Raw genomic sequence first — 21,458 nt, forward strand, 5'->3', positions numbered from 1 at the left:
TTTGAGAAACTAAGTATGTTTGTTCAGTCCTTTTTTTTCTAACTATGAACTTAACCTAGAAGTGTTTGCTTATTCTTTCCATAAACATGTTTATCTATAAACAGGTTAGGGAGAAAGTTGTATATTACTGTATCAAAAAAAAGTAAACTGTTGCAATTAGATGTCTCCATGGTCCCTCAATTTCTGCTCCAAAGAAAATAATAAAGGAGGTTAAGGGGGCCTCTTAAGTAGCGCCCTCTGTTGTCTTCCCCTAGTTCTGCTTCAATTCACTTCACCAATTGAAGGGGATGGGCCTGTGCAGAGGCCCCGCGTTTAAGCAGAAGGAATGGATTGTTCTCTCTTGTCTCTTGAGATGGAGTCTTGCTCTGTCGCCAGGCTGGAGTGCAGTGGCATGATCTTAGTTTACTGCAACCGCCTCCCATGTTCAAGCAATTCTCCTGCCTCAGCCTCCCAAGTAGCCAGGATTACAGGCACCCACCACCACACCCAGCTAATTTCTGTATTTTTAGTAGAGATGGGGTTTCACCATGTTGGCCAGGATGATCTCAATCTCTTGACCTTGTGATCCACCCACCTCGACCTCCCAAAGTGCTAGGATTACAGGCATGAGCCACCGTGCCCAGCCAGATTGTCCTCTCTCAAACAGGCTTTTGTCTCTACCACCAAAATGTAACATCCCCTATGACCTCTGTGTTGTTAAACACAGTTCTCAATCTGGTGTTCAGTTCTCAACACTCCTCTCGTGGCTTCAATGATTTTACTGCTCCTCAGCCTACCTCTGGAGCCATTCTTCATCTTTTACTACAGCCCTTTCCTCTTCTCACCCCTTAAATACTGGCATTCTTCCAAGTTCTATTTCTTGCCATTGTTTTATCTTAACATTCTTCTTGCTTCTTTCAGCCATTCTACTGAGTTAACCCAGCAAGCACTAAGGACTCCCAAATGTTTTCTCTGGCTCAGTCTTCAAGCTCTTAAGCACCAAACTCGTATGTTCTATTGCCCACTGAATGTCTCAACTTGGATAGGAAATTCAAACTCAACACGCCCCAGATTAGCTCACTGTGACTCCCACCCCACCCTACCAAACTATGCTCCCTCTCCTGCAACACCAACAGCATCATGCTCCCAGGTGCACTGACCTGTGATATAGTCGTAAACTGGGAAATGCTTTTGACTTTCTCTCACCTCCCACATCCAATCAAGCACTGAGCATGTTGGATTTACCTACTAAATCTCAAATCTGACACTTTCTCTCCATTTCTACCATCCCCTCTTAGTTTACCAACTCCATGCTCCATTTGGTCACAAAATTGTTATATCTTAAACACAAACTTACTCATGCCCCGAGTGCTGGAAATCCTGCAGCAGCTTCCCTGTCAAGCCCTTGAGCATGGTAAACCTTGCTATTCCTCCAGCATCACTCCCCAACTCTCCCCATTCCAGAGTTTCAAACCACCCAAGCTCTCCCTTCCTTGACATTGTTCATGCTGATTCTTCTTATCTAAAATGCTCCTCGTGCACTTCTTCACCAGGCATCTGTCAGAACTCAGAGACTGAGCCCAGAGCTCACTGTCTCTGGAAAGTCTTCCTTCTTGCCTCTTTTCTGTGCTTCCCTGTGCCATCTCCAATGTCTTTTGTTTTTTTTTTTGTTTTTTTTTTTTTTTTTGAGATGGGGTTTCCCTCTTGTTACCCAGTATGGAGTCCAATGGCACAATCTCAGCTCACCGCAACCTACACCTCCTGGATTCAAGCAATTCTCCTGCCTCAGCCTCCCGAGTAGCTGGGATTAAAGGCATGTGCCACCACGCCTGGCTAATTTTGAATTTTTTAGTAGAGCTGGGGTTTCTCCATGTGGGTCAGGCTGGTCTCGAGCTCCAGACCTCAAGTGATCCACCCGCCTCAGCCTCCCAAAGTGCTGGGATTACAGGCGTGAGCCACCACGCCCGGCACTCTCCAATGTCTTTCACAGTACATAACGTATTAGATTGTATTTCTCTTCATGTGCTTGTTACCCCAATGAGACCACAAACTCCTAGAGTTCACAAACAGCAGGAAGGGCTTGGGAATTGAGGTCAGAGAAGTGGATGCCAAATCTTAAGTCTACTTACTAGCTGTAGACTGGTCTTTGTGAGCCTCGATGATTATAATATCTAATCCATAGGATTCTCTGATCAAAGGTACTGGGGCAAGTCATGTGATGTATCTGCTATTCTCTTAGTTCAGGATCTCTAGAGTCCTTTCCAGATTTAAAAGTTTTCTAAGTTTATGAGGCCTACCTGACATTTTTTTTTCAGCCAATAGGGTTTACAAATGTATAAACTATTAAAAATGATTAAGCCTACACAAATAAAAAGTAAGCTCTGTTAACACACATAAACTGACTTGCTGCATTAACCACGGCTCTCCATTTTTTCTACAAAACATACTGCCTGGCTGGGCACAGTGGCTCAAGCCTGTAATCCCAGCACTTTGGGAGGCTGAGGCAGGCATATTACAAGGTCAGGAGATCAAGACCATCCTGGCTAGCTTACACAGTGAAACCCTGTCTCTACTAAAAATACAAAAAATTAGCCAGGCATGATGGCATGTGCCTGTAGTCCCAGCTACTCAGGAGGCTGAAGCAGGAGAATCACTTGAATCCAGAAGGCAAAGGTTGCAGTGAACTGAGATCACACCACTGCACTCTAGCCTGGGCGACAGAGAGAGACTCCGTCTCATAAAAAAAAAAAAAAAAAAAAAACCAAAAAACATACTCCTCAATATCCAGAGAATACTAAATGCCTGCAGCTAGCAGGTTCATCTCTACTTTGCTGGCATGCTTCTGTTCCCAAGAGTTGGGTTCTAGCATAGCCCAAAGTCAATTGAGTATGTCAATCTAATTAAGTAACTGAGTACAATACAGACTAATAAATAAGATACAAGTATGAAATTTAAAAAAAGTTGTTTCCTCTGAAAACGAGACTGAATTCTTGGGAACGCCTTAGTATCAAGAGCTACTAAGAAAAATAAGTCCAAATTATGAGTGGACAAGACAACTGCAAAAGATTGAGGGGGAAAAATGCAGCAACTTAGAGGGATACTGCACACAGACTGCATCACAATTGTTCTCACTCTTCAGAAACCAAAACTAGAAATTGAGGGTGATACATTATGAGAATATGGCACCTAATTCCAGTCAGAGGACCCATTAAAGAGAAAGAGAGAGATCTTTTACATATTTTAAGGATGGGCATGATGCCTTCCGCCTGTAACACCAGCACTTCAGAGGCCGAGGCGGGTGGATCATGAGGTCAGGAGTTCGAGACCAGCCTAGTCAACAAGGTAAAACCCTGTCTCTACTAAAAATACACAAATTAGCCAGGCGTGGTAGTGCATGCCTGTAATCCCAGCTATTAGGAGGCTGAGGCAGGAGAATTGCTTGAACCCGAGAGGTGGAGATTGCAGTGAACTGAGTTCACACCACTGCACTTCAGTCTGGCGACAGAGCAAGATTCCGTCTCAAAAAAAAAAAAAAATACATACATATATATATACACACACACACACACATATATATATACACATATATACAAATCTGGAGAAAGAATAAATTAATATTTAAGTTAAAATTACAATGTAAGATTTATCTGTATCATTTATCTGACTTTTGGATTAAGACACCAACTGCTATGGAGAAGAGGGTTCTGGCTGAGCTGGGAATTTTAAAATGAAACAAAGAGAAGGGACTGACTTTCAGCGGGTGAGAGTCATCCACAAGACAGTAGAGCCTTTGTTTAATTTCTTCCTTCTAAATTTGACTAAGAAGGTTGGCATTTCTTTTTAAAAGAATCCCAGGGAGAGAAAAGTAACATAATGTTCATCTACCATACTTCATTCAAAAAAAATAGTCCAGTACAGAACACTCAGCTTGATATAATGCAACATGAAAAAGCCACAGTTCTGTTCTTTTCTCCCACTTATATTGTGTCTCAATTGGCAAAACACTCATCAAAGGAGAGCAATAGAATTGCTCTGTGTCAGAGATAGCTTGGAACATTATTCACAAAAACCTTCATTTCATAGTTAAGGTTCCTACTAAAATCTCTAGAATTAACAGTCTTATTAGGTTAACATTTGTACTTGAAACTGGATTTGCCACCCTCTCACAAAACTGTCATTTTAATATGTGCTTACTATAATCTCATATATAAAAATGTGGTTTTATAATTAAAATCTTAATTACCAAAAATGGCTGGAAACCCACTATTTTCTTACTCCTTGGAAGATTGCACTGTATTATACACATTGATCAAATGTAATAAGACAGTCTGGTCACATAGTGAGACCTCATTTCCACAAAAAAAATTTTTTTAAATAGCCAGGCATAGTGGTGCCTATAGTCCTAACTACTTGGGAGGCTGAGACCAGAGGATCGCCTGAGCCTGAAGTTTGAGATGACAGTGAGCTATGCTTATGCCACTGCACTCCAGCCTATGTGACAGAGATTGTCTCAAAAACAAAAATAGGTAAAAAAACAAAAGATCAAGAAAGGTGTCATGACATTCAAGCTAGCAATTATTATCATTAATCTGAACTCTAAAATGAAATCTGAAAAGTCAACTCGAGATAATTGTTTTCAACAGATAAAAGTACAATTGGGTTGTTTCTTCCAATACTGTCAGCCTGTAGCAGAGCCATCATTTCTGTTGGATAACCCAAGACACATTACCCAGAAAGAACCTGTTTATCCACTTCTCAGCCTTCCTGCAGTGACAGAGCACCATCTACTACAGCTAGTGCTGTTTCTGACGTTTTGAAGATACAAAGAATACATGATGAGGCCCCTGCCCTCAGGAGTTCAGTCTGTTTGAAAGATTAAAATATGTACCTCAGAGATGAAGGGAAAATGAGTGTCACAAACACATCCTTTGTGTTCTTTCATGGATTCTGGATTCATGACAATGATCTCAGAATATGATATTAGAAACCTCTTGTGAAGATTATGCTAGAGGAAAGGCTCTGGGTTCCTCACACTTACCTACTTTGCAAAAATCCTGTACTGGCTTTCAGTTGCTCTTATGGTAACACCCCAGATGTTTGACTGGGCCTGAGCGGCCTGTGGCCCCACCCCCCACACCTCTCTAACATCCTCCTCACACACCTCCTTCTCCACACTGTTCTCTGCACTCCAGGCCCTCATAACTCCTCCCAGCCTCAAAAATTCTGTTCCTACTGCCTGGGTGACTCTTCTCCTCCGTCTCTCCCACTACTAGTGAGCCACTTCTCATCGTGCAGATCCAATTTCAGCATCACTTCCTGAGATGCATCCCCAGCCCACACCCCTCCATCTGACAGATCAAGGTCACCTGTTAGTACTTGTGTTTTCCCATGAGAGCACTTTCCCCAATTGTAGTTAAGCCATTGTGTATTTAGTTGTCTACCTGCTGTCTCCATGGTAACACTTTCCACAATTGCAGCTAAATTGCATATTTACATTGTCTGACAGCCTTCTACCCCAGTGTGAGCTCAGGGAAGGCAGTGTTGATCTCTATGGGTCCTGTTCATTGTTATACTCCCAAGAACTAACATAGAGACTGTCACTTAATAGGTGCAGTAAATGTTATAATTAATAAATGAATGATGATAATGTTATAAGTAATTAACATTCAATGCCTTTAATAATCAATACTTGCACTTCTAAAGTGGGAGGGTAAATCTGAATTAGCTAAGGTATTTCCTCCATCATACATTCGTTCACTAGGCAAGTGTTTATTGAGTACATACTAAATGCCAGCCACTGTTCTAAGAGCAAGGTATACAATGGTGGAGAAAACAGATCGCATCTCTTCTTTTGAGCAAGAGATTATAATGAACAGATACATATATAATTTCAGGTAGTAAAGTATGGGTTGAGTATCCCTTATCCAAAATGCTTGGGACCAGAAGTGTTGCAGATTTCTGATTTTTTTAGATTTTGTAATATCTGCATCATGTTTACCAGGGGAGCATCCCTAATCCCAGAACTCCAAAACCTGAAATGCTCCTTTGTGCATCATGTCAGCACTCAAAAAGTTTTGGATTTTGGACTTTTGGATGAAGTGTGTTCAACCTATGCTATTTACTTCAGTGCCTTAGAGGGTGATAAGAACAGGGGTTAAATTACATAAGACGGACAGGAAATTCTTCACTGCGCATTTGTAGACAGACTTTAGACAGCCTTGATTAACTCTAAATAATGTTCGAGAGTTTCCAAAACAATGTCCTAAATAGAACGAGCCCATTAGAAGACCACTGGCTCCCAAGCCTTCCTCAGTCTAAAGTCTCTACTTCCCTACAGGAGAGAATTTCCTTTACATCAGCACACTGCCTCAACTCTCCCACCGCTGCCTGCTTTTCCTGTTCACATCCCACTCCGCACACCACCTCTGTCGAAATGCTTCCTCATAGCCCCTCCCGACGGCTCTCAATCGGTCCCCTTCACATCTTATTTATTCCTACCTTTGTTCCTGCAGTTCTCCCACCTACAAGTGCCCCCTTTCTCTGACAATCTGTGCCCTCCACTTCTTTAAGGGTCCTCCGCAAGAGGTTTTCCTTGAACATCCTCTTGCTACTGACCACTGTCTTCCTTTATATTTAGGCATGGAATATTAACTCTATGGAGGACAGTAATGAATGCAACACGCTTTACAGACAAAGCCCAGAAACAGACCTGGACCAGAGGCAATGTGACTTGCTGCAGGTCACACAGCTGATTACAGCCAAGCTAAAACCAAAATCCAGTTCAATCCCCTCCAGCCAGACTATGCTTTAAATCTTTAATGTGTTAAATTTTATGTTGTAGGTTTATGTTGCCACCTAACAACAATGACAAAAATAAGTTGCTTGAAGTTAAAGACAGAAGTTATCTTGTTTGGTTTTTGTCTCCTGCAGAGCACTTAGTACAGTCCTTTGAGCGTGGGCAACCTAGTGTCCATCTATTTGTCTCTTTATCTGTTACTGCATACAGAAAAGACCAAGACAGATTTTTACCAAATTCAGAAGGTACGTTTGGGACGAATTAAAATACAGGCCATACGGCATTCACAAAAGTCACATTGGGCCAGGTGCGGCGGCTCGCACCTGTAATCCCAGCTCTTTGAGAGGCTGAGGTGGGTGGACCACCTGAGGTCAGTTGTTCGAGACCAGCCTGGCCAACATGGTGAAACCCCGTCTCTACCAAAAAAAATACAAAATTTAGCCAGGCTTGGTGGCAGGTGCCTGTAATCACAGCTACTCGGGAGGCTGAGTCAGGAGAATTGCTTGAACCCAGGAGGTGGAGGTTGCAATGAGATGGAATTGCACCATTGTACTCCAGCCTGGGAAATAAAAGCAAAACTCCATCTCAAAAAAATAAAAGCCACATTGGATAACCTAGGGGACCACTTCAAAGTGATGGGTAGGTCCCCTGCAAAGCACCCAAGGATCTGCCCCACAATAGAGACAAGCTGCAGACAAAGAAAACAAATATTAATGGTTTTATATATGAGCCACAATCCAAACTCATGAAGGCAGATGCAAGCAATGATTTCAGTTGCCTTCATGTGGGTGGCTTCATGCTGTGTACATCAAGTGGGTGGTGGGGGTCAGGGGAATAGATTGTTTTTCTTTTTCTTTTTTTTTTTTTCTTTTTTTGAAATAGGATCTCACTCTGTCATCCAGGCTGAAGTGCAATGGCAGGATCTTGGCTCACTGCAGCCTTGACCGCCCTAGCCCAAGCAATCCTCCCATCTTAGCCTCCTGAATGTCTAGGACCACAGGTGAGAGCCACCATGCCCGGTTAATGTTTTGTATTTGTTGCAGGGATGGAGTTTTGCCATGTTGCTCAGAGGCTGGTCTCAACTCCCGGGCTCAAGCAATTCTTTGACCTGGGCCTCCCAAAGTGCTGGGATTACTGGTGTGAGCCAGCGCACCCAGCTGAATTGTTTTTCTTTACAGGATAATAATTCTCCCAAACCACACCGGGATCAACAAACTAGTTGGGTAAGATAATACCACCATATCATTCTGGTATGCATTACAATGTGTAAAGTATCTAAAGGCTTGCTGAATAATGCAGTGTAATTATATGTATACCATAGTATACATAATTATACATGCATAATATATTATACATAGTATAAAATAATCCAACTCCCCTGAAAAGTACATAGCTGTTGACCTCAGAATGAACTGCTGTGAGGACTAATGTTTGGTAACACTTTTACTGCAGACGGCCTAAGACATCTTTAAAAAAGATTAATGGTGAGGAGTCCCAGCAATATGCAGTTCTGGCTTACTTCTTATTTTATGGAGTCTACTCAGGCACATTTCCATTTAGATAGAAAATTTCCGTTAAAGGTAGGAAAACTAAAAATACCTGTTACATGTTGAAGGTCAGCTGGTTCAGAGGTCTCCATAAACAGACTACTCTCCCTTCCTCCACACTTATCTTTGTGCACCAAAGATATTGGTCTGCTTTCGCCACCACCGATTGAACGAACAGCATACAAAGCTCACATTAGCAGTTGGACCAACCATCTGCAGTGTTCCTGCGAGCCGGAAGTGGACCTTGTATTAAAGGAATCAACTTCAATCAACAGCAGGAGATAGTGGCAAGAGATGACTCTTCACATAAAAACACTTTCTTTCTTTTTTTTTTTTTTTAAAGACGGGGTTTCACCATGTTGGTCAGGCTGGTCTTGAACTCCCGACCTCAGGTGATCCGCCCACCTTGGCCTCCAAAGTGCTTGGATTACAGGCGTGAGCCACCATGCTTGGCCAATTTATTATTATTATTTTTTAAAGAGTCCTTTAGGTTTATTGCTATAAAAAAACATACCCTTTAAACTAGAAACCATGAGGATTAACTTTTGACATCAGGGGGCTGTCAGAGGACGTGCACACTTGGTCATAACTACCTTGAATATTTACTGCAAAATTGAAATGCAGACTTATTTAAGAAGTCACAAAATAAATACTGCAATTGCTACTATTACAGATGCCTTCATATGTGAAAGTACATGAATATATTATCCTTCCCTCACAGACCAGACACGAAAACTGTTACATAACAGAATATTACATGAAACAACCAGATTAAATATACTAGTTCTTTGCCCATAAACTTCCTCTAGATTTGTATCTGTATTTTCTGTTTGTAAAACTGCTTCAGCCTAGAAAGACTTAATGAAAAAAAATGAACACACACACATTCCCAAATCTCTACATTGAAATATTCTTTCCCTGCAGATAGCAGGTGCTTAGAGCCTTCTTCCTCCTCAGCAAGTGACTACACGGAAAGCAGTTGTGTTTTCTTGTAAAGCAGGTGAGAAGCACACATGCTGGGCCAAGTCACTGGCTTCAGTCAGGGTTTCTCAACCTCAGCACTACTGACATTTGATGCTGGAGAATTTTTGTTGTGAGGGGCTTTCCTGGGCATGGCAAAAAGTTCAGTCGCATCCCAGGCCTCTACCCACTAAATGACAGTAGCACTCCCATCTCCCCAATCCCCACCCCCCACCGCTCCAGTCATGACAACCAAGAACTTCTCCAGACTTTTGTCCTGTGGGGCAAAATCACCCCTGGTTGAAAATCACTCGTTTCGGTTGAAGTACAGAGAAAACTCCCTGTGGCAATGAGACATCAGGACCCCTGAGAGTGTTTTAAATTTTCTCAAGTACGGCACCTACAGAAAATGAGATCTCGTGTACAGCCTACTAAAATAGACAAAGCTACACGGCTGGAGATGACCAGTCTCGGAGCTCTACCCCTGCCCACCTGCCCAAGGGCTCAGAGGTCTCGATTTGACACACTGGTAATCCACTCATTCTAGGAACAGAGGTTGAGAAGCTCTGCCATGTGGGGCTCACACTCTTTCCTGCCCTACCTGCGCCCTTCCAGCTGCGTGTGGCCTGTCTCCAGCTTCCTGTCCAAGCACGGTTTGTAGACTCTAATACAACTCTCCATTCCCCTCAATTTCCAAGTTTGGCAGCAACACTCCAGGCAAAAGACAGACTCTCCTGAGTGGACACCATTGGCAGAACAGGCTAAGAGGTTACTGGACCAAATGAACGCCAAGGCAGTAAGATATAAGGTCCCTGGGAACAGCAAGGCCTGGAGAGCAGGGCCTGCAGCCCTCTGAGGAGCTCTTCAAGAGCAACTCTGGAAGACTGCCATCAATAAGTAAGTAAATCCCACTTAACTGAGCTAGAACCAACGAAGAGGAAACTCTGCAGTCACCATAAACCACAGGTAACATTTTGGTCAAAGAAACTTAAGAAAAGAATTGGGCTAGGTGCAGTGGTTCACCCCTGTAATCCCAGCACTTTGGGAGGCCAAGGCAGCCAGATCACCTGAGGTCAAGAATTTGAGACCAGCCTGGCCAACATGGTGAAAGCCCATCTCTACGAAAAATACAAAAACATTAGCCGGGCATGGTGGCAGGCGCGTGTAGTCCCAGCTACTCAGGAGGTGGAGGCAGGAGAATCGCTTGAACCCAGGAGGCAGAGGTTGCAGTGAGCCGAGATCACACCGTTGCACTCCAGCATGGGCAACAAGAACAAAATTCCATCTCAAAAACAGAAAAGAAAGAAAAAAAAAAGAATTGGAACTCCTCCCATAAAGAGGAACAAAACAGTCACAAGCAAGAGGAATGAAGGGACACAACCGCTACCCCTCTTAGTAAGACTGAAGGACAAACTTTTTATTCAATTTTTAACTTTTATCTCATTCTAAGTTCATATTTTTATTTTTTTAAAGATGGGGTCTTGCTCTTCTCTCAGGCTGGGGTACAGTAGTGCCATCATAGCTCACTGTACCTTGGGTCTCCTGCGCTCAAGAGATACTCCCACTTCAGCCTTCCAAGTAGCTGACTATAGGAGCACAGCACCACACCCAGCTGAAGTTTTTAATTTTTATCTTTAATTAGAAAGTGCCTTCAAACTTCTGAGCCAGGTTTAAGGAACTGAGACCTGTGTCCTTTTTTTTTTTTTGAGACAGAGTCTTGCTCTTTTGCTTAGGCTGGAATGCAGTGGTGGCATCTCAGCTCACTGCAGCCTCCGCCTCCCGGGTTCAGGCAATTCTCCTGTCTCAGCCTCCTGAGTAGCTGGGATTACAGGCACACGCCACCATGCCCAGCTAATATTTTCTATTTTTAGTAGAGACAGGGTTTCACCATATTGGCCAGGCTGGTCTCAAACTCCTGGCCTCAAGTGATCTTCCCACCTCGGCCTCCCAAAGTGCTGGAATTATAGGCATGAGCCACTGCGCACAGCTGAGACCTATGTCTGTCTTATAGCTAAAATCAAGAGTGGGCCCTTGTGAAAAGCAATCTTGTTATTTCTGGTCACATGTTACTTTAGCATCACAGATGAAAAGGCATGGAAAGTTATTCATATACAGTAGAAACAATATCCTAGAACAGAGGTGGAAGAAAGGTAGAACCTACACTGATGGGGGTGTGCAGTGTGGTCAAGCAAGGAGCTCAGCCTACAAAAGAATGAGAAATGGGATGGAAACAATTTTTTTTTGAGACAGAGTCTTGCTGTCACCAGGCTGGAGTGCAGTGGTGCGATCTTGGCTCACCGCAACCTCCAACTCCCTGGTTCAAGCTATTCTCCTGCTTCAGCCTCCCGAGTAGCTGGGATTACAGGCACTTACCACCATGCCCAGCTAATTTTTGTACTTTTAGTAGAGTTGGAGTTTCACCATGTTGGCCAGGATGGTCTGAATCTCCTGACCTTGTGATCCACCTGCCTCAGCCTCCCAAAGTGCTGGGATTACAGGCGTGAGTCATGGAAACGATTTTAAGAGATATTTTTCCTGCTAGGAGAACATACGTAGGTAACAAAAAAGTTTAACATTTGTGAAACAGGAGTTGCTTGGTTCAAAAATGGAGCTGTTTTAAAAATAAGCAAAGTATGCAGGTGAAACAAAGGGAAAAGTCACCTGCTTAGAACAGAAACAGATGGGTACAATTACCTAATTTATATAATGTATCGCTGAGGCTGACAGCTGCTTCCTGACGAGTGAGGACTTAGCCAGAGTTTCTGCATTTTCCTGTATTTTTATCACTTGTTTATAATATTTAAGTACTTGCTTCCTTTGGGGTCTAGAAAAGAGAAATGTAATTAAAGTTTGCATCAAAGAAGATTGCCATGTACTCATTCATTCATTCAACAAACATTTACTGAATCCCGCTACTAGGACTGGGAAGCAGAGGTGAGTACGACTAACCCTTACCATCTGAGAATTTCTTTGAGGTAGAGGTGAGACTGGAGAGTGAAGCAAGGAGTGCACGAAGGACTTTGAGTGCAAACATAAGGATTTTGGACATTAACAGTGAAGAGTTTTCATTAAGAGCCTGATATGATCAAAAGCACATTTTAGAGTCTGCCTCAGCAGAAGTGTGGAGGATAAACAGAAGCAGGTGAGGCTATGGGCGGGGAGACCGGTTAGGCTGGAGGAAGAAGATCGATGAAGGTCTGAGCTGACACAGTGGCCACAGGTGCGACAGGAGACTTGCTAGGGCGTAGTGTTGCACTGGATGTGCTGGTGCTGACACCGGGGGTGCTGGGGGCTGCTATACGTGCAGAGAGTGATGTGGTTAAGAGCTCAAGCTCTCAACTTGGGCAGATGTGGTGGTGGGCCACAGTGGTCAGGTGCAGGGGTTCTTCAATCAGACTTCCCAGATACTAACCCTGACCCTGCCACCTAAGAGCTAGGTAGCAAGCATCTCGGCCTCCTAAGCCTCAGCTTTCCCATGTTCAAAATGGGGATAATATGCCGGGCACAGTGGCTCATGCCTGTAATCCAAACACTTTGGGAGGCTGAGATGGGAGGATCACTTGAGGCCAGGAGTTCAAGGCTGCAGTGAGCTATGATCACACCACCACACTCCCACCTGGGTGAGAGAGCAAGACCCTGTGTCAAAAAAACAAAAAAAAATACAGATAACAGAGTTGTTATGGGGATTAAATGAGAAAATGTGTGCAATGTGTCAGCACAGTGACTGATGATAAACACTGCTAAGATGTATCATTAAGATGATGCCATGGTGTCTGCACCAAGTGAGATGGGAGAAGGAGAACTGAGTCGGGGGTGAGGGGTGGGTGTGTCCAGTCTAGAACACATTGACTCTGGAGTGCCAGTGGAATACCCAAGTGAGATGACCAGTGAACAGATGGAAGCACATGGCTGCTGGTGATGATGACAGAGGCCTGAGAAGGAGACGAAAACAAAGACCACTCACCTTACAGAACAGCAGCTAAAGCCCTGGGCCCTGGTAGGGCCGATGTGCTCAGTCTGAGACAAGAATAGAGCCCAGGAACCGAGCCCAAGAGGATGCTGATATTTGGGCCAGAGGCAAGGAAAGAAAAGGAACCCACAAAAGAAGCTGAGCCTCAGCTGCCATTCAGGATACTGACAGCAGGGGAACTACAGATGGATGGCCAAATGGTTGGGGAAAGTAGATGATAGTCATTTCACTGAGAATCTGTCACTGTTCCTCTTCAAACATTTTGTTCACTCTTCTCTGATCTGCTTTCTTAACTTTAACTTTTAAATTTGATTTCATTTGTCCAGCTCTACCCAGCCCCCTTCTACAAGGCCCTCAGGATCCCATGGATCATTTCCGTGGTGCATGAGTGCTGTCGCAAGGGCCCCTGGCCACCAGGGCAAAGGGTCTACGCGTGGTTGAGAGGTGAGCCAAGTTATGCAACAAAATGTCTCCTGGTTTGAACCAATGGGAAAGACGCTGGATAATCCAAGGATAGCCTTCAACGAGGCCAAGGCCGACTTCTCCATTGTTTCTGAAGGTTGGCCATTGGCAGTGAGGCCTGCAGGAAGCCATCCATGTATGGTCGCCAAGGCTGTCCCTGCAGAATAGCCAGGCAGCACTCAGTGGCTTGTGACTTGGCGTGGGGCAGCCGGGCAGGAGAGATGACTCAGTCAGTACGCTAAGTGTTTAGATATTTCTTTTACAAGATAACGGTTCTATGGTCCAGCTTTTTGCTTCTGTAAAGGAAGTCCTGTTCTCTGCTCACAGTGCTGGTCTTAACATGAGTAAGAAGAGGCGTGTGTGGCGTCAAGTGTCTCAAAAAACACCTGCTGGGGAGCAAAATAACAAAATACGAATGACCCAATTTATCAAACTCTTTCAGTGTGTGCCAGGTTTTCTGCTACGCTCTTTACCTATAGGATCTCTTAATCCTCACAAAGATCCTGCCAGGAAGATACTGTTACTTGCTTCATTTTACCAAGGAGGAAATGAATGAGATCCCAAGGTGTTAAGTGCTTGACCTGAACAGTAACTTCTCACTGTTACTAAGTGGCAGAAACAAAACGTGAACTCGGGCAATCAGAGCCAGAGCCCACCATCTCACCACTACTATATAGCACCTGCTATTGCACCCTTAGGTCCTCCCTTAATCAGGCTACTCTTTAAAAGGTAGTTCCCCTTTACATGTCTTTTAGAAAGGGTTAATATCGATTTGCACTCAAGTGCTAGAGACGACCAATATCTATTCTTCCTGGAAGCAAAAGCAGCAAGAGGTCACCTGCTGGGTGGGAGGAAAATGATTTGGAGGAACGTGGAAAATGGAAATGGAAAAGCAAGCCAGGAAACAGGGAACACTCACCTTATGGAACAGCAGCTGAAGCCCTGGGCCCTGGTGGGGCCGATGCGTTCAGTCTGAGACAAACATAGATCCCAGGAACAAAAGTCAGGGGTGGGAGGAAAGAGGGGCTACCAAAACAAAACTTCACAACTTCATAGTGTAGCCTAGAGCATCCCTGACCATTCAGGCAGCTAAATCTGCTGTGGAAGCCAGTGTGTGCATGGCTCTCTGTGGGTTCACAAAGAACCTTCTCTCATAGCAACCTCCTAAGAGAAGCGGCGGTCAGCCCTGGCAGGTGCTCACACTCAGTCGGTCTGGAGGGTAGCACCTACAAGTGTCCTTTAAACTGAGATGTCTTGTGTGAGGCACTGAGGGGAACCCCGCACATCACAGGAGAACAAGAGGACTCCCTGAGCAAGGAGGGGTGGCTGGTGAACATGACCTGAGGCACTGCAGTCTCTGGTCTAGGTCTTAGAGAAGAGAGAGCAGGATGTTGTGGTACCTGAGACAACAGCCACAGCTGAGGGCTGCAGAAAGATGCAGAAGTAAGAGCATCTTCCTCACAAGGCACTGGGAACCACTCACAACCACACTGTACTCCTATGTCCCTTCCCTACTGCCAGAACCTCCACACCACGTGTGAGCCAAGAGCTCTTTTCCTTTTTTTTTTTAAACTCTGTCGCCCAGGCTGGAATGCACTGGTGCAATCTCAGCTCACTGCAAATTGCACCTCCCAGGTTCAAGCAATTCTCCTGCCCCAGCCTCCCAAGTAGCGGGGATTACAGGTGCGCGCCACCATGCCCTGCTAATTTTTGTATTTTTAGTGGAGATGAGGTTTCCGCATGTTGGCCAGGCTGCTCCCAAACTCCCGACCTCAAATGATCCACCAGCCTCAGCCTCCCAAAGTGCTGGGATTACATGTGTGAGTCACCATATCCAGCTCCAAGAACTCCTTTGGATTACATTATGGTCAGAATCCTGATAAGCAGACCAGTACAAGATCTCTCAGCTGCGGAGAATCCTCAGGCTTCTGAGCAGGGCTGGAGCCAAAGAAGTATTACCAGTTATCCCTGATGGGTAACCCCAGACCTCCCTGCCACTAGTGGGGGCACTTTTGTCAGGGAGACAGACACACTTCTTGAAACATTTCATAAAAACTTACTTTTTACTATCTCTCTGGAGAAAAAAACAGCAAATCTGCTAAAAATTCCATAACTTCTCCAACCAGCATGTTTTTCTCGCCAAACAAGCTTTTCCTGACATTTAAGCACTCTTGAAGTTTCATTTTTGTGAGACGTATTTCAGGCAACGAACCTGAAAATAAAACACATGTGCATTTTTTTACTGTGCATGTTGACTACATTCTTTGTGCAATCAAAAATAATTCTCATAAGCATCTTGTATTTTATATTAAAAAATCTGTCCTGGAAAATATAAAAAAGAGCAATTTATAATAGCAGAGAGGCAAGAACTTCAAAGTGATTGATAAGAAATGTGTCTATCTTTATAAAGAAACTAGAGAGCTGAGCGTGGTGGTTGTTGCCTGTAAACCCAGTGACTCAGGAGGCTGATGCAGGAGGATTGTTTGAGGCCAGGAGTTCAAGATCAGCCTGGGCAACACAGCAAGACCCCCATCTCTAAAAATACATACATACATACATACATACATACATACATACATACATGAGCAGGCATGGTAGTGCACACCTGTAGTCCCAGCTATTTGGGAGGCTAAGGCAAGAGGATCCCTTGAGCAAGATCCCTGACTCTTAAAAAAAAATTAGGGCCAGGCACACTGGCTCACAGCTATAATCCCAGCACTTTGGGAGGCTGAGGCGGGTAGATCACCTGAAATCAGGAGTTCGAGACCAGCCTGCCCAACATGGAGAAACCCTGTCTCTACTAAAAATACAAAATTTGCCAGGTATGGTGGCGCATGCCTGTAATCCCAGCTACTTGGGAGGCTGAAGCAGGAGAATCACTTGAACCTGGGAGGCGGAGGTTGCAGTGAGCCGAGATCATGCCATTGCACTCCAGCCTGGGCAACAACAGCAAAACTCCATCTCAAAAAAAAAAAAAAATTAAAAACTAGAGCACTATTTTCATCCTTGGCACTACTGACATTCGGGCTGAATAAAATCTTTGTTGTGGGGGCTGCCCCGTGCATTGTGTGTGATTTATCAGCATCCCTGGCCCCTACCTACTACACACCAATAACCATCCCCCAAGTCATGACAACAAAAATGTCTGCAGGTGTTGCCAAAAGTCCCCTGGGTGGCAAAGGGCCCAAGACAGCCGCTGGCTGAGAACCACTAAGCTAGAGAATCAAAATGCTAACCATCAGCATTTCTCAGCTGAATCGGTTAGGAAATGGATTAACAGGTATAGATTAAATATCTTAAAAGAATAAAACAAAAAAAGTTTAAGACATGTTTACATTAGAACACCTTCTATGTATTTCATGGTTGCTTGATCACGGGACTTTATCCAATAAGTTGGAAATTTCAGTTGCATATTCCAAAACCTGGTTTTCTTTGAAGTATTCCTCAGGTGCTGACTTTGCCAGGTTGTTCAGCACTGCAGGGAATAAATGTGGCAAAGAATATGATACTTAAGGGGGTTTTTCCCACAAAAGAGTTAAGATGTTAATAGGCATGGCATTTACTATCATTTCCTCACTGACAATAGGCAGGTTTTTCTTCACAAATCCTCTGTGACATATACTGCATGGAAGTTGGTTTTCATACATGTTTGTGCATGCATAGCAGTTTTAGAGCCAAGGAGCCAAGACAATAGATTGAAACCAAATTCTGAGTTTGTCTGCAAATGAACAGGTCAGAAATAGAGTGAAAATATGGATACAATGAAGCCAGTTGTTACCATGGTAACTGAGCCCTACAGAAGGCAGCAAGTTCAGTCCTGCAATAAGACACCATAAAACTAAACAGGCTTATAACAAGAAGCACATGAATGAGTCTCACAAACCCAATTAATAAATAATGGATTGTACCTAGATACACATTGTCTTGGGAATGTAATCTCTGCAAAGGCCCTGTAATTTTGCTCCTTTATTGAGTTAAATATTTTGAAAATAATACAGACTCCTAAAAAGTAGAAAGTGGTTTTCTAGGCCACACTTTGTTATGGGAAGAGAAAAAAATAATAATTGTTTGGACTGAATTGAGTTCCCTCAAAATTTACATGTTGAAGTCCTGACCCCCAGTTTCTCAGAATGTGATCGTATTTGCAGATAAGGTTCTTAAAGAAGTAGGTTAAAATGAGGTCATTAGGGTGGGGCCTAATGCAATACGGTGCATGTCCTTAGAAGAAAAGGTTATCTTGGACATACACATACATATAAACACACAGAAAAAACCATGTGAGGACACAGGGAGAAGGCAGTCATCTGCAAGCCAAAGAGAGGGGTCTCAAGAGAGAAAAAGCAACCCTGCTGACACCTTGACCTGGGACGTCTAGCCTCCAGAACTTCAAGAAATAAGTTGGTATTGTTTCACTTATTTCTGTTAGTCCAGTCTGTGGTCCACCGATTGCTATGGCACCTCTAGCAGACTAATAGAATAATGTTCCAAGAAGATGTTATTAAAGCATTGCTAGCAGCACAGAAGAGCAGCTTTAACTCCTGTGCTATGGAATTCAGGCTTCATTAAGAAATAATCACAAGCATTCCTATACACCAATAACAGACTTAAAGAGAGCCAAATCAAGAACGAACTGCCATTCACAATTGCCACAAAAAAAAAAAAAAAAGAAATCATCAAGTAGCATCTCTTGCTGTCATCAGTAGTACCTAATTCATTGCCCAGTGCCCACTGTAGGCTTCTCTGTCTTCCCCAATCCAGGGCCTCATGCTTTCCACTTGGATACAGGACAGTCGTGTAAAACTGGTCTCTCTGTGTCCACTCTTACCCAACATGTAATCCATTCTCCACGCAGCAGCAAACGTGATCTCAAGACAGAAATCACAGGTGTCATCCCTACCCTAAGTCCCTGCAATTGCTTCCCCTTGTACTTAAAATAAAATCTAAACGCCTGCCCGAGGCCCAAGGCCCAAAGCCCAAGACAATCGAGGTCCAGCTTCCTCCTACTCTTTGCTCACTGAGGCTTCCTTCCACCTTGAGGACAGGCCCAGCCTTCCCCATCTCACCCTCCTCCCTCTGCCAGGACAGCCCCTCCCTTACCACATGTGGCTCCAACAGTCCACTGGGTCTCAGCTTCACTGTCCCCTCCCCAAGGAGGCATCTTGATCTGCCTTTCACAAGTATTCCCTCCCCACCACACACACACACACACACACACACACACACACACACACCAATGCTGTAGCTCGATTTCTTATTTGCATTTGACAGCGTGCAGTCATTTCACGGGTTGGCTCACTTACATTTCCTGCAGTACCTCCATTAGAGGGCAGAGTTGGTGCTCCTGCCTAGGCCGCTGTTCTGGACTCAGCACAGCACCTGGTGCATGCAGGCGCTCAGTAAACATCTTTTGAGTGTATGAATGCTGGTCAGGCTGAAATCCTCACTCTCACCTCTTCATCTGCTTGTTTAAGCCATAAGCACACACCTAACCCTGGTCAGGGGACCAGAACTACAGCATGCTCCTATCAAAGCTGCCACAAATGACACCAATACCCCCTGGCATCCCATTTCATGAGGCACCCCCTCCCCTACCCCTGCTGATTTGGTCTCCTCTGAAAATTAACACTTGTCTATACCAAGCCATGGTGGCCTGACCCCATGGAACTCTGCATTCTGGACTCTTCGGCTGCCTCTGGAGGGCCAGGCCCAGCTCCCACTTAAGTGGCCCTGATGGCCCCTGTGCTTTCCTCTCCTCACCAAGGCCCCAGCAGACCTGCGACCAGGCTTGCCTGCATTAGGACAACAACTTGGAAGCTAAACTCTATATACCAAGGATTAGAGCTTCATAAATGCCTAGAAGAGATTCTGTGCAACAAGGAGTTGCCCAGACATACTCTGGGGTCAGACAGCCTAGCCTGGACTTGCAGCTTCAGACTGACAGCTGCAGGAGCTGATGTCATTTCAGTTATTTACTTTCACTGACATTCAGCTTCCTCATCGGTACAAGGAGGGTAATAGTACATGCTATGTGAGGTATGTCTGAGGATAAAAGAGATCATCAGCATACAGTACCCAGTAAGCACTCAACAAATGAGAACTATCACTACAAAGCGAACTTGCAGATAAGAAGCCTAGAGAGGGTAAGTAGCTTGCCCAAGGTGACCTTTGATCTTCTCGCCATGGGCCAGTTGCAGAAACAGCTGCACTTCTCTACACTAGTCTTTACCCAACTTTTGCCATGCTACGCTACTCCCTACTTCCTCCTATCAAGAGGTGGATACAGCCTGGCGACTTGCTTTGCTGAGTGTGGCGGAAAGAGGCATTGTACCGGTTCTGAGCCTGAGCCTCGGCTTCTGCTCTCCCTCTTGGAGTCCTGTGAGCTGCCAAGTGAAGAGGAACAGGCTGTCCTCCCGGAGGATGAGGAACACATGGTCCAGCCACCACTGTCATTTCAGCCAGACAACCACCAGAAAACTAAGTTAGGTCGTCTTGGACCAGCCAGCCCCATCAGCTGTGCCAGCTGACCTCAGACACCTTCCTGGGCCCAGCCCAAATCTGTTGAGCCCATGCTGGACCAGTAGAATCCCCCAGCTGACCTATAGGTTCATGCCAAATATAAACACTGTTTTAAGCCACAGAGTTTTGGGATGGTTTGATATGCAACAAAAGCTGATACAGCCATGCAAGTGTGGCACACGTCTAGAGGCCGCTCCGCTAGCCTTCCTGTAAATAGGTGAGTCAAAATCGCTTAATACCTAATCCACTCAACATTCTTCGTCTCTGCTATATCAGTGGTATCACATGACCTCAGGCATCAAATACCGGAGAACAAAATATGGCTGCCATTCATCAATGAGTACTTATTATGTGCTGGGCACCATTCTGTGTGCTTTCCAGCCTCCTAACGCTTTCAGTCTCACAGCAATATGCAGTGTGGATGCTATTTTCATCCCTGCCTTACAAATATAAAAACTGTGACCCAGAAAGTTAAGTAATGTCTCTAAAGGCACTGAGAGCTAATAAGTGAAGAAACGGAGTTTGAACCCAGAAAAGCTGGCTACGGAGTTGAACTATGATGCTCCCACCTCACTGCTTGAAGCTTCCTTCTCTGAAGCATACCCTAACAGACAATGACATTCTAAAAGGGTGGTCCATCAGAATCAGGAACACGTTATGTTCAATCCTCATATACCCAACAGCCCTCCAAAAATGCCAAATAGCCCGGGCGCTGTGGCTCACGCCTGTAATACCAGCACTTTGGGAGGCCGAGGTGGACAGATCACCTGAGGTCAGGAGTTCAAAACCAGCCTGGCCAACATGGTGAAATCCCTTCTCTACTAAAAATACAAAAATTAGCTGGGTGTGGTGGCAGGTGCCTATAATCCCAGCTACTTGGGAGGTTGAGGCAGGAGAATCTCTTGAATCAGGAAGACAGAGGTTGCAGTGAGCCAAGATCACACCACTGCACTCCAGCCTGGGTGACAGAGTGAGACTGTCCCAAAAACAAAACAAAAACACCAAGTAACAAGACACACACATCCATTTCCTTTTTCTCACAGATGGGAATAGACCAGGAGACTGACTCTGTGACACATGAGAGGCTGTTCCCTCTGCATGTGTGCACCATACCTTTCTGCTTCACCAAGTCCCAGCTCTCTTCTAAGTCACTGAGTGAAAGATGCAGCATGCTTGACCCTGCTTTCTGGAAATACTGGAACCCTTCCTGAGTCATTCTAGTTTCAAG

General features: G+C 44.6%; 1 long non-coding RNA gene across 1 annotated transcript; it reads right to left on the minus strand.

Moving 5' to 3' along the window:
- Nucleotides 1-8,154: 8,154 nt before the first annotated feature.
- LOC100385250 (uncharacterized) lies at nucleotides 8,155-20,910 on the minus strand. The gene is made up of 5 exons (XR_013522062.1): nucleotides 17,060-20,910; nucleotides 15,775-15,926; nucleotides 13,247-14,103; nucleotides 11,977-12,106; nucleotides 8,155-8,546 (listed from the first exon to the last, which is right to left on the minus strand). It is a non-coding gene; the product is annotated as an uncharacterized LOC100385250 (long non-coding RNA).
- Between the last annotated feature and the right edge of the window lie 548 nt (nucleotides 20,911-21,458).

The sequence above is a fragment of the Callithrix jacchus genome, chromosome 9 (genome assembly GCF_049354715.1).
Source record: "Callithrix jacchus isolate 240 chromosome 9, calJac240_pri, whole genome shotgun sequence".
NCBI classification, from domain to species: domain Eukaryota; kingdom Metazoa; phylum Chordata; class Mammalia; order Primates; family Cebidae; genus Callithrix; species Callithrix jacchus.